Below are 12,921 nucleotides of genomic sequence, written 5' to 3'. Positions count from 1 at the left end.
AGGTTGTTAGCATTCAACTCCAGCTTTCACAGCCTCATTTCCCACCTTGCTCTGATGGATCACACTTCCCTTCTGTCAGTCCCTGCTCTCTGCTCCAGCTCCTGGGTTGCCCTGTCTGGCAGTATCTCCCAGTGCCTTTCCCTTTGCTGAAATCCCAGAGCAAGCCAGTTGATGAACTGTTCTCATCAAATATACCCCTAAATGTAGCATGCAACTGTAGTAGGAGACGCATGCATCAGCATTGTGCTGGAAAGAGTACTAACGTGTCTTGAGCAGGTGAGGGAAAAAGGAGTTGGGAATAGAGGGGCTGAAGAGCAAAAGTGTGTGGGAGAGGCCATTGGTGGTAGAGAAGTGTTAGAGAAGACCTGGGAGACCTGTGGTTTCTTGCATACCTTGATTCACCAGGAGAGAGTGGAAAAGTGAGTAATGGAGTCAGTGTCAGCTCAGTTAATGGGACCTCTGATGAAGAGAGAAGTCAACCAGTTCAAACTTACAGACTTAAATAGACAACCTATTCCACACAGAGCAATTGTGGTTAGTAGCTAGAGTCCCTGCCTCTCAAAAAAAGCACACTAGGCAGTTCTGAACATTCATCTGAATACCTTTAGCTGTGTTAGGTAAAATAAATGTCTCACGATCAGAGTCACTCAAAATGTTTTCATTTTTTTAGATGTTTGTCAAATGTGAGGTTTGTAGCTCTGAGGGTGGCCTGTGATTAATGAAGGTACAAGTAGGGTATCAGAGAAACATTTTCCATGAAAAATAATTGCTCCCTAGCACATATTGTCAATATACTGAAGAGCTTTTAAAACATCTAGTCAAGGTCAAGGAATAATTTACTTGTCTCATTTATAAGCCACAACTTCTTTTCTACCTTTCTCACACAATAAAATATTAACAGAATTTGTGACAACTATCCATGAAATGCACATGAAACACCTTTTCATTTTGACTGAAGTCCAACTCAGGAATGACATTAGGAAACTGGGAATGAAGTTGTGCCTTGGGTGTGAAGTTGTGCCTCAGGTGCCTCAATCTCTGATACGAGACCATTAGTAATTGTTCTAATTTGTCATCTTTTTTTTCTTCTTCTTCCCCTTAAATAATCCTGTCTTTCAGTGATCCTGCCCATAACAAACCTGCATCTCCTCTTTAGCACTGAGTCCTCTCAGTGCTGGTGAGAGCTACTCAGGAGGATTTGGTAGGAAGAGACCAAGAACCCTGCCCCACTCAAGCCATAGGTGTTCTCCCTATGTCCAGTGGCAGGGTGGACACTACAAATATATTTCACTAGATGTTGGTATAGTGTTGTAAGAAAAGGAAACACATATCCCATAACATCTCACAAATGCATCAACTGCTTTCCATGAGGTGAGGTGAGTGAATGGCCGATGAGAGAAAGCCTCTTTGTGTGCTCGGGGTTGTTGGAGGCAATTACATCATGCAGCAGGAGTCAGTTTATGTGAGGTGCCTGTGAGCAACAGCAGGTATTATGTTGTGCTTGTGCTGTGAAATGATTAATAGTCTTTTCGTAGGCTGGTGAAGCCAAGGCATATTTAATTAATGTGTTTCTTTATAAAGACTCATTGCAGTAGGTAAGCTTTGAATAAAAGAGGAGATGCAGTAAGAAATTGCCACTGGCAAAACCATTAAATAACTACAGAGTGCAAGATTAAAGTGTATTTTATAAAAATCCTAACTGTGGACATTCTTCAAGTTTAAAAATGCCCTGGGGTACTTTTAAGAGGTGAATCAAAATAGTATGTCATTTTCTTCCTTAGTTTATATAAACTTAATTACATATCAGTAATACCCACTATAAGGACAAACTGTTTGCCAGAAGGTAAAAATGTCACTAAGAACATGGATGTTATAACTTGGTGACTGTCTAACAAGTCAGCTTTGACATCAATATTTATAAAATGTCACATCTTCCTCTTTGGTTCCATGTTGTGTAGAACACTGTCAGGCTCACAGTCAGTAATACTGAGAGGCATAACGTAAGTACACTAGACAGAAGAATAATGCTCTCACAGCAATATTACAGGAAAGGTTATGATCCCAAATTTAGTCTCACTTTCGTTTTTATTTCCATGCAGCACCAGCTTTGTGTCTTCATTTTCCTCTCTGTATTTAATTGTGTGCCAGTAGAATGCAAAGGTGGCAAAAGAAATTTTGTGTTTATCGCCGCACAGGGACCGTGGTGTCAGGAACCTTTCATTTCAGCCTACCAGGCACACAAAGCTGCTCAGCTGAGGCAGCTGTTCTGGTCTGACCCTCCCTTGTCACAAAAGGTCATGATTCATTGTCATGATTCATTTTCATTAGGTATTTCTTATTTTTAAAGCAGGTGACTCTCCATTTCCCGGAGCAGAGGCTTTTACGTGGGTGTGTGGGCTCGTGCTCGTTTCTCCCCAGATGCTGGTGCTTCTCCTGCCTGCCTGGTGAGGCCATCTCTGCTCTGGTTCCTGTGGCTGCTTTTGCAGTGAGCTCCTCCTGCCTGCGCTGGGAGAGACGGGAGCACAAGAGCCTGGAAGGCAAAAGCTGATAAACCTCCTTGGGGCAGAGAGGGGGAGCACCAGAGCCTGGAAGGCAAAAGCTGAGAAGACTCCTTGGGGCAGTTCTGGCTTTGAGCTGGATGAGTCCTCCTGACATAACCCCTGCCCTCAGTGCCGCTGTAGAGCACTGGGTGGTTTTTGGGTCAGGTACACTCACATGTGGGTGATGTCATGCAGAGCCAGCTTGGGTCTGCTCCTGACCTTCTCAGCTCAGGACAGAGCCAGCTGCCACCTCTCCTGGGGCTCTTCTGCCCACTCTGTCTGCCTCTCCCATGGGATCTTGTACCAAGCATTTTGCAGTAACTGAGGCACTCTTAGCATCTGTCACATGTGCAAACCACTGATTCAATGACTGCTATATGAGTTTTTTGGAATGTTTGAAGTAAAAAAGTTGTAGCCTGGAAAACTACTCTCCTTACTGAGGAAAAACTGTCACAGACTGCCAGGAGGTGTTTCCGCGAGCAAAGAAGTTGGGATCTGCCTGAGTCCCAAGAGCCTGGCGAGTAAGTCAAACAAAGTTTGAGTATGTTGGCTGTGGTTCAGATTTATTGCTCTCACATGGACATGCTTTGACTGTCTGCAGACAGATTTTTCTGGGCTATTTGTGCTTTGGTGGATCAGCACATACAAAGTCTAGAAACAATACCACAAGGTACTTGTATGCTGATGGTAAATATCCGGATAGTTAATATGCCAACATACTGGCTTATTTATAGACAAAACCTGGGGAAAAGAAGATAAAGTGGCATTTACTGTTTTGGCCTTCTGCTGAAGGGAAGAACACTCGAATGTTTGATTCTAATCTGCTCAGAAATGTGCATGTGTTTTTAAATCTTTTTTTGCTGCCCATGATAAGATTTTGCCTCTTCTGTCCGAAGTCTGTCTGTTCTGTCTTACTAGGACTCCAGCTGTTAGAGCATGCCACAAGACATCAAGTGGTTACATTTTCAGGGATCGTTTCAGCTCTCATCCGTGAATGTATATGTTAATTATCCTATTTAAATTAATGCTGGTTAGATATATCAAGACAAGTTTGCTGAATGCAGAATGCATACAATTACAGAATTGCTAATGTAGTTCTTTCTTTGGGGGGGAGGCATCCACAATTTTATGATGTGGTAGTGATCCATGTTAGCTCTGGTGTAAGTGATTTTATGCAGCAAAACTGTGCAGAAGTAGCACTTTTGCAGGCTGATGTCCACAAATGACATCTTTCTTCACCACAGTCATTTGTGACAATCAGCCTTCAGTTGCTTGGGAGACCTGCAGCATCCAGAGCCCCAAATGCACACTTTAAGGCTACTTGTAGAGATAAAAGCGAGATTTCTGACAGAGGTACATACAGACTACCTGGCCTCACCTAAACTGAGATGAATTTATCATTCCTATAAGGTATCAGTTTTCTTTATGAAGAAAAGCTATCTGTCAGACAGTGATTGTTATTCTAAAGCACCTTAAACACAGAGCTTCTGAGGATCTTTGGAAGAACTAAGTCCATTCCCAGCCTTAATTTAAGGATTATTATAGTGGACTATGGAAGTATTTTTGAATGGATACTTGACAGTATTGTAAAGCCTTGGGAGATTTGTATGAGTCTTTTCACATCAGTCCTTTTTCCTGCAGTTGGGCAAGAACCATGGCTTTGTTCCTTGGCATGCTGCAGAGTGGACAGCAGAGCAGCACAGCAGAGTCTTAGGAACCTTATACGTAACTAAGCACAGTGGTAACAATATATTCTGCCACATATTATTTAAATGCTACTAAAGGATTTGCATTACAATTTACTCTATCTGGATCTCAAGTGAGAGCATGATGGATTCATGAGTCCCCACAAAGCTGCTGCATTCTGTGTACCATATATTTTATTCACTGTGTCAGTTAGGCTTTCCCCAACCCCAAAATTCCTGATATCTTATCTCCCTCCTTTTCCCAGCATATCTCAGTGGACATAAGCACATTGGTGCTCTATTTGTGAAACTGCAAAATAGATGGAATGTAAGCCATAGTGTCTTAACAACAAATTCTTGTGATTTGCTGTCATCTTCTGACAGTGATAGTCCAGCAAGAGCAGTAGTCAGGAGTAGTTTGCGTGACATGGAGTCTTCATGCCTGCCTTTAAATGCTCGCTGTGTTATTCCTTATCAACTCACCTCATGTCTACTCATACCCAGATCTAGATAAATGTATTTTGAATGTGATTACCCCAAAGGTTCTTTTTCCAGAGACTAAATATATTTCCTGCTGTCTTGTCCCCACATGGTTTGCATTTGCTTTGTTGAGGCAGTTCAGAGTGCTGTTTTAAACTTTTAAACCTCTCCAGACTGTGTGCCCTGGCTACTTTTGAGGGATCTGCTTCCTTCTGCCGAGACCTGCTCAGCTACAGTGGAGATTGGCTGAGCCAGTCAGTCTATGATTGAGTGGCAGATTTTACAAACGTGAGGAAATGCCAAGCTGTTCTAATGATTCACATAGTGACTAGATCAGCTTGGTCTCTTATACATGAACTGAAGGACAAAAAAGAGAAAAATAATACAAACCAGCTGGCTTTCTGAGAGTGCCAAAGACAAGGTGAGGAGGTCCATCAAGGTCAAAATCCATTTAGTCCTGTAAATATCAACCTGCTTACTTTGAAGCAGTTAATTTAAAAGTAACGGGAAAGGTGAGGGAGGAGGTAGATTTAGGTTTTTCTTTCTTGAGTCTGTGAAAGAGTCTGGAGGAGCCACACGGGAGCACAACTTGTTCCCAGGCCCTTTGTGTGCTCTGAATGCAGTGGTGAGTGCAGTGGAGGCTCCCAGCTTCAGAGCTGGTTCCAGGGCAAAGCCTGTGCTCCTGGCTCTCAGAACAGGCTCCAGGGCTCTTCTGTATGTGGAGGTGTTGCAAGATTTTTCTGGGAGAGGAGATTTAGAGTCCTTTAAATGATCTTGAGTTACACAATAAGGAAGTAAGTGTTGTGCTTCACATGCCAAGCTGTTTTGATCAGTGTATTTTGTAAACCAAGGGAACCAAACCATGCAATTATTAGGCAGGATAGGCAGATCTTTCTTGTACCTAGCAGAGTGCTGTTCTCCACTGATTTGGTTGATAAAGGCCTCCTCCATAAATGGTGAACGCACTGGTTTTTGTCTGTTTTGCCCAAGCCCAAAGGCAGGAACCAGAGCTCTTTAACAGACAGTCTCCGTGGATTTTGTCAGTTGTATCTGGTGATGGAAACTTCTCAAGTTGCTTCAACACTGTGTATTAGAGTAAAGGGAGTATAATCCCAGTCCATCAGGAGTACTAGTTAATCAGCTGGAATATCCTGTTATTCTTGGCCCTCAGCCATTCTGCCAGAGCATTGCTCTGGGGAGGATGTAGTGAGCGGTCTCAACAAGTACAGCGTGACCTCTCTGGATACCTGGCTGTTCCCTGCAAGTTTTTGAAGCACTAATGGTGTTTCTGACAAGGTCTCTGTTTTCTTGGCCAAGGAAAATTCTGAGACATGAGTTGGATTTAGAACAAACTAAATATTTGTGTGTTTAAAATATACACGAAGGCCACCCAGGCAACCTTAAATCTTCAAGTACCAGGTGCCGGCAATAGCAGGGACTAAGCAGAGAGCAAAGATCACCAGGGTTCAGAGCTCTTGATGACCTCCTTCATGATCTTGTGAGTTTCTGTAGGGCATGAAGTCCCAGGATAGCCTGACAAAGAGGAGAGACTTTGTCCCCTGTTAATCAGTTATTGCTGGGGTTTTGTTGAATAATGTCACAGCAGGAGTGTTCCACTGACTGGCAAGGAATGATTGTCCAAACATTCAGATCAGGCAGAGTCTGTGCCTATCTGTCCAGGCACAGGGACCCACGTGGGCCTGCACTCGCCTGCCTGCAATGCTGGTGCTTGTGAGGAGCAGCACTCACCTCCCCAAGACACAGCCCTGAAGAACCAAAGTCAGTTAATAGTTTCTGTTCTTCCAGGGAGCGCACACAGTTTTCTCTCTTTTCTCCAGCCTTTACCACCTATTTGGGTGCATAGAAAATAGGACTGGAAGGGCCTGTGAGAAGCTATGTAGTTCCTCCTGCTGATGAACATTTAGCTGCTGTGGATCTAAGCTCTGCTCAGATACTTGGCATGGAAGGTGCTTGGTATGAGGCTGTACTGTTTTCCATGGTGATATCCAGTACCTGGCCGACCCAGGGACCCATCTGGCTGTTGGGGAAAGAGCTGATGGCCAGGTCATCTGAACAGAAATGTGTTTCTGCCAATTTTCTCACTTTGCTCTTCTTCCTTCAGTGCCAGGCCTCTACTCCTACCAGTGTTTCACAATGGTGGGTTTAAGGACAAGGCCCTCCTGCAGTCAATGTGGACTCAAGTGTATGACAGACCAAAAATGGAGGGTCACTGAAGTTCATCCAGAAAACAAGTACTGTGAGCTGCCTTCCTTTGATGTAAACATTTTGGGTTTTTTTACTGCGATACAAAGTTCTGCAATTTAGGTCTAAATATTACTCCTTCAGTTCCACTGGGATGGGTTGGTATGTGTGCCAACACACATGGATGTATGTGTATAGGAGGTGAGACAGGCCATCAAATATATGTGCAAAACAACAGCAACTTTGACACAAAAGGAAGAGAACAGAAAAGTGAAAGGTGGTGTGAAAAGCCGAGTGATACCTTTCTGAGTTCTTGAATTTGACTAAAATAAGCCAGAGATGGATCACAAGAATCTTGTGATGTCTTTTAGTTTGAGTGATGTGACAAATTGCCAGAAGCCATGGCTCTGATGCCAAGCTGCTGGCTGTGCACACAGGGTGAGATGCGTTGTGTTGTGGTGGGAGACAGGGCCAGGAGCATGTGGGGTCACCATGCATGGTACCCCTTGTGCCAGGGCCACCTCAGCAGCATGGGCTTTGAGCCCAGCCGAGGATTGGCACACTGAGGTGCTGTGCATAGAAAACCACTTTTAGTGTCACTTCACAAATGGAGGCTTGTCAAGATGTTTGAAACGCAAAATAGATACCCAGCTCTCTCCTTGTGTAGGCTGGCAGCTCAGTGAAGCCCTCTGCTTGGTTGTCTGTCATAATTCCATTATCTCTCTGTGCCTCACTTTCATCTCAGTCTTTACTGTTTCTTCTCCCCTGCTTCAAATCCTATTCCCTCTGCAATGCCCCAGTTGTATCACCTAAATCATGCCAGTGGGGGGGGCAAAGCACCTGTGACCCCCACCCTTGATCTGGGCTAAGCTTTGCATGGCTCTCACACTGTCCATCACCATGATGCAGTTCCACCTTTGCCCTGGGGTGGCTGTGTGGGACCTGGCCCTGCTGTGCTTGTGCCTTTGGGGCAGACCCATCACAGCCTGAGCCCCATCTGCTATGCTTGTCACCCTTCTCTACCAGCCTGGCAGGGATTTTGGCACCTGGGTGTGGAGGCCAGCTTCTCCTGAGGGGGTGTGTCATTCGGTCCAAAGACTTTGCAACTGGAAAAGTAATTAATAATGTTCAGGTGGAATACAAAAAGAGTTTGTTCTCTGAAAGCTGTTTTGTGCAGGAACAAGATTATCACTTGTGAAGAGGTTATTTGAAAAATCAGCTGGTAAGGTTACAAGTTTCTCAAAGATACTCATCTTTTGAGGAAAAGTAGCTACTCCTGCACGTATGCGCTTGGGCAGAACTGCAGAACTGTGTTGGAAAGTTGGTACTATTAAGGTGAGGCAGTGGTAAGAGGAGGGGTGGCATGAGGGAAAGGTGGCTAAATGTAGGTGGTTCCCCACCAAAGGATGATTGCTTGAGTATAAAAACTGGGTCAGAGTCATCTCACATCCCTTGGAGGAAGAGACAGTGCAGCCAGAAACTGCAGGTGGCACAGGAACTTAGGCAACTTCTGCCACCATCCCCTCCCTCCCCTGCAACAGTGATGTTTTCATCTGAGACATGGATATCAAAGACTGCTGTACTTGCAGTGGAGTTAATTCACACAGCCTGGAAGATGTGGAAGTTGGGAATCTAGTTTACGCCCATTTGACAACGTGACCTTGTTTGGAGGAATTAAAAAGGCTGTAACGAAAGTACAAGTTTCCGCAGAAATTCACACATTTCTTGCTTTTATCTGTCAATGGCTGTACTAACAAAGAACAAAGGAAAAGAAGCAGCTGCCTCTGTCAGGTGTTCTGGATTGCAGTGTAACCCCAGGCAAGCTGCCAGCCCTGTCCACATGGCTCAGGCAGTGAGGCGGTGCTGGGAGGCTGGGAGCCTTTGCTCTGGGCCCTCCGGTGGCACTGGGTGAGTGCCCCAGGCAGGGCCACTGCCCCAATGCCTGGCAGACACCGAGGGGCTTGGAGAGACCTTTTCCTTCCTGGGTTGGCAGTGCCCACACCACCTTGCCTGGATGCTATTCATGGCACTGAAGGCCTCAGGGAGTGAAGGGCTCTGCTTCTAAGGCATCCATGGTGGGTCTCCACAAGAGAGCCTCCACCCACAGCTACTTTCGGAATTCGTTGAGTATCAGAGCACTGATTTGTATATGGCAAGAACATTAAGAGAGAATTGCTTGTACACTGTTTTTTTTCCAGCATTTGCTTATTGTTAAATCTGTGCTGTGCCGTTCCCTGGGAGCTGTAGCTGGTACTCGCCTGAAATGGTTGTGTTTGAATGGTGTGTGATAAGAGGTTTAACATAGTCTAAAAATTACCCTTGTGGTATATTTGGAGCTCCTTACAGCTCCTGTCAGCAGATCACATACAGTTTCCCAGAGCTTACAAATGATGACAAGCTGACTGCCCCTTTTGTTGTGTGAATTATGTGCCAGCATCTACAAAACCTGCTCCCTGTGGGGGAATGGGTGTCTAATTTAAGATAGTTCCTTGGGGGAGCTCAGGAGGCAATGAAAGCTGCCAGTTGCTCCATTGGAACTTCCTCCTCTGCAGTTGCTAAGATGATGTTTGGGTTTTCCCTGGCACTGTCAGTGGCCTCAGTGAAATCCAGGAATATATTTTATAATGGAGCAGTACCTGGCCCTGGTGCTTGGCTGAAGCTGGGGGATGGCATGTCTCTGTGTGAATGCCAAGTCCTCACCTTCTCCCTCCTGCCTGAGCATTGATAGAAATCCTCTCTCCACATATCAGAATGTGCATAATGCAATTGTTAGCCAGGACCTTTGACTTCTTCTGTGCTTGTGTGAGTAAATGAGTCGGGGGAGCCAAATTCTGAATCCAGCAGGCAGTGATTAGCTGGCACGACCTTCCCCATTTCATTGTACCAGTCTAGATTCCATTACTGCCTTCTGACATTGAAAAGTGTTCATCCGCACCACTGCATATTCTGAGGGTTGTGGTTAAAGTGAAATGCTCTTTAACTCAGTGGTGGTATTGATTCATTTTTATTGTCTGGAGCCACTAGCAGTAGAAGGCTGTGGAGTAAAGACTTCTGTGTTTACATGTGTGATTATTGGCAATATGGGTCTGCAGGGAGGGCTGTGACAGTGAAAAGCCACAAACTGCGTTAAGTGAAAGTTGTGGGTGTTCAGTGAGACCAGGCATTTGCTCTGCAGTTATTCTCCCCTAGATCTTATGGTAGATCACATAAGCCCTAAATGTGGCAGGCATTCCCAAAACTTTCCACAGGAGCTAGGGAAATCAGAGGCCCAAATACCTGTGGGTGGAAGTAAGCTTTACTGTAGAACAATGGATTGGGAAATTGCAGTCTTGCATTTTTGACAGCCAGTCTTTTTTTACCTGGGTCAGATGAGTTCAAGTGTCAGGTGATGAACCCTGTGGGAGATAAAGGACCCTATCTTGGGGTTATTTCCCCAGGTACAGGTGGGATCCATTTGCAGAGAAAAGTGGGCACAAAACCAGTGATTCAGGTGCTGAGGCAGCTGCTATTTATTTTTAGATCACAAAAAGATGGCATTTCTGATGTCAGAAAGGCTATTACATGAGAGCAGTCAGACTTAAAGGAGTAAGTTAAAAATGCCTACTTAGTAGTTCTTTTCTCCAGTGTCCTCTGTGTTACAGAAATGACACAGGTCCGGTATTGGCAGGAAGAGCTGACTGATAGGCTGTGGTCGCTTTGAATAGTAACAATAGAGGTGATAATTGCAGTTATGTTCTCACTCTGTTCCCTGGGTTCCCATTTCATCGGGTGGTGACCTAGGGATGCTGGTGTATGTAGCAGTGGGGAGGAGCTGAGCCACATGAAGGCACAGAAAAAGCACCCCAACTAGTTTTTTTACCTTTTCAAGCGTTGTTGGGGGCAGGAGTTGGACGACCTGAGCAGCCTAATTTAGCAGTCTGAAATAAAAGGGCTGGGACTGGAGGCTGCCAGCAGCAGCAGGATAGTTTCCTTCAGAGGGTAGCTCAGTGGTCTGATGCTGGGTAGTCTAAACTCATCTTCTCTAACCCTCCCCGGTAAGGGTGGAGGTATTATTACAGCCCTCTGTATCAGGCTTAAAAATTGAGTTCAGTTTGGGTGAAAAGCCTCGTGTTTTCTGTGGCATAGTATTGTAATGGATTGTAAATTATTCTTGTTCCGTTTCCCTCATTGACATTTTGGGGCAATAAATTTGTAAATGAATACTACCCCTATCCTGCACCACTCATTTTTGTGCTTAGATCACTCCGTTTGCTGTGGGTTTCCATTCCCATCTTTCACAGACGTTTCTCACTTCCACCCAGGCCTGTTTCTGACCCCTGCTGATTTTTTCCTCCCCTCTCAGTTGCTTCCTTTCAGTAGCTCTCTGCCTGCTGGGTCGGTCAGTGTTCTGCTTACAAAAATAACCCTACCCGCTCCTGCTCGTACTTGATTTCACATCTGCGCTGGGAAGGCAGGGCTGGGATTCTACCAGGGGAAACAAGCCCTGTTAGCATGTGAGGCCGCAGCTTCTGTGCCCACAGGAGCCTCTTTAACCACTGGCTGGCAGAACATGAGCAGAGAGGGTGGCTCAGCTCTGCTTTTACTGAGCTCACTGTCCAGTCTCACCAGCAAACCTGCCTTTGACTGCAGGGGACCAGAATGACAGGGCTGATCCCTGGACAGGAGTGAGGCGAATCAGAGCATTTCCTTAGGGATCCTGTAAAAACCTGTTCCCTCCTAGTAGGCAGTGGTCTGTGGTATTTTTTTCTTTTGGCACTTAACCCTTCATGTTATTTGGAGGCTTTGGTCTTAGCTTAAAGCTTTCTGCTTCAGCATAAAGTTGGTTGTGGCCTGTGCTGCTTGTGAACTGGTTAGAAACTGGCTGCCCACAGCTCCTTGCACGAATAGAGGAGAGGGGTCTTGTCCCCTCTGGGGGAGTAGGAGTAGGGAGCTTGGGCAGCTTCTGCAGATTCCCATGGCCCAGTCAGCTGGTGGTGTTGGCCAGCAGCCACTGCAGCAGCAGGATTTGCAAACCACATAGTTGCTAAGGCATTAGTGCTTGTGGCAGGCCGAAAGGAGCAGAGCCTGAGGAGCTGCATGTGGGAGCAATGCTGAGGGTGCTCTCTCCACAAACAATCTGCTCTGACTGGCACAATTTGATTTCATCTTGATTAGATTATTTCAGTTAGAATTAAGCACAGCTGTAGGTATTTTTTTAGCTATTCCCTCCAGCAATTCAAAAGAGAGCAGTAACTGGTTTGTGTGATATTGCTGCAACACTCCCTCCCTCCCTCCAAAAAGCCCAAACCAGCACTGGTGCATGTTGTCTTCAGTCAAAATGGAGTCAGCTCAGAGTTGGCTGCTAAACCCTTTCCAGGTTCTGATGAACTTAAGGGACATTTTGCTGGCTACACTGCGATGAAGGACATGATTTTGGTGTTAACTCTGTGCTTGCAGCCTGTGCCTCTGAGAGTCAGCACAGAGGGCACCTGGGAGCAAGGGGTGCCAGCCAAATGTTTTGCTTGGGGGTTGCTTTTCACAGGTGTTTCATTAGCTGCAAAACATCTCTTTTCCTGCAGCTGGTCCTTTTACTCAGAAAAATCAAATGCAAAAAAAAAAAAAAAATTGTGCACTTTCTGCCTCATCTTTCTTCCCCTTGTTTTGTTTTTCTGGGAGTCTCTGGACCTTACTGGAGCTACCAGTTAGTGCTCGCACTGGTACCTGTGAGAAATTGGGTTTTGTGACCAAAGGAGGATTAAGAAATAAGTGCCTGGACATACAGCTTCAATTTTCATTTCATGGCTGTGTATAAAAAATAAACTCCTGGGCTCCCAGCCAACCCTGTGATTTTAAACTTGTCACCAGAAAAAAAGCAGGTTCCTAGAATGGAGGGGTCAACAGCCAGAGTCTGTACATTTGTGGCTGTGCTTGCAAACTGTCTGCCTGATGTAGTGCCTAAGAGACACACAGGCAGCTGAACTGCTTAGCACATGGCTAAGATCAAATTAATGGCATTATTTCTGAAAGCAAATTCC

General features: G+C 45.4%; 1 protein-coding gene across 1 annotated transcript in view; it reads left to right on the top strand.

Moving 5' to 3' along the window:
• Nucleotides 1–12,921, top strand: part of PLCL1 (phospholipase C like 1) — a 186,175-nt gene that overhangs the window by 163,425 nt on the left and 9,829 nt on the right. The gene's annotated exons all lie outside the window — the stretch shown is intronic.

Source organism: Corvus brachyrhynchos, unplaced genomic scaffold (assembly GCF_000691975.1).
Source record: "Corvus brachyrhynchos isolate BGI_N302 unplaced genomic scaffold, ASM69197v1 scaffold370, whole genome shotgun sequence".
NCBI classification, from domain to species: domain Eukaryota; kingdom Metazoa; phylum Chordata; class Aves; order Passeriformes; family Corvidae; genus Corvus; species Corvus brachyrhynchos.
This window is presented reverse-complemented; position numbering and strand designations above follow the sequence as displayed.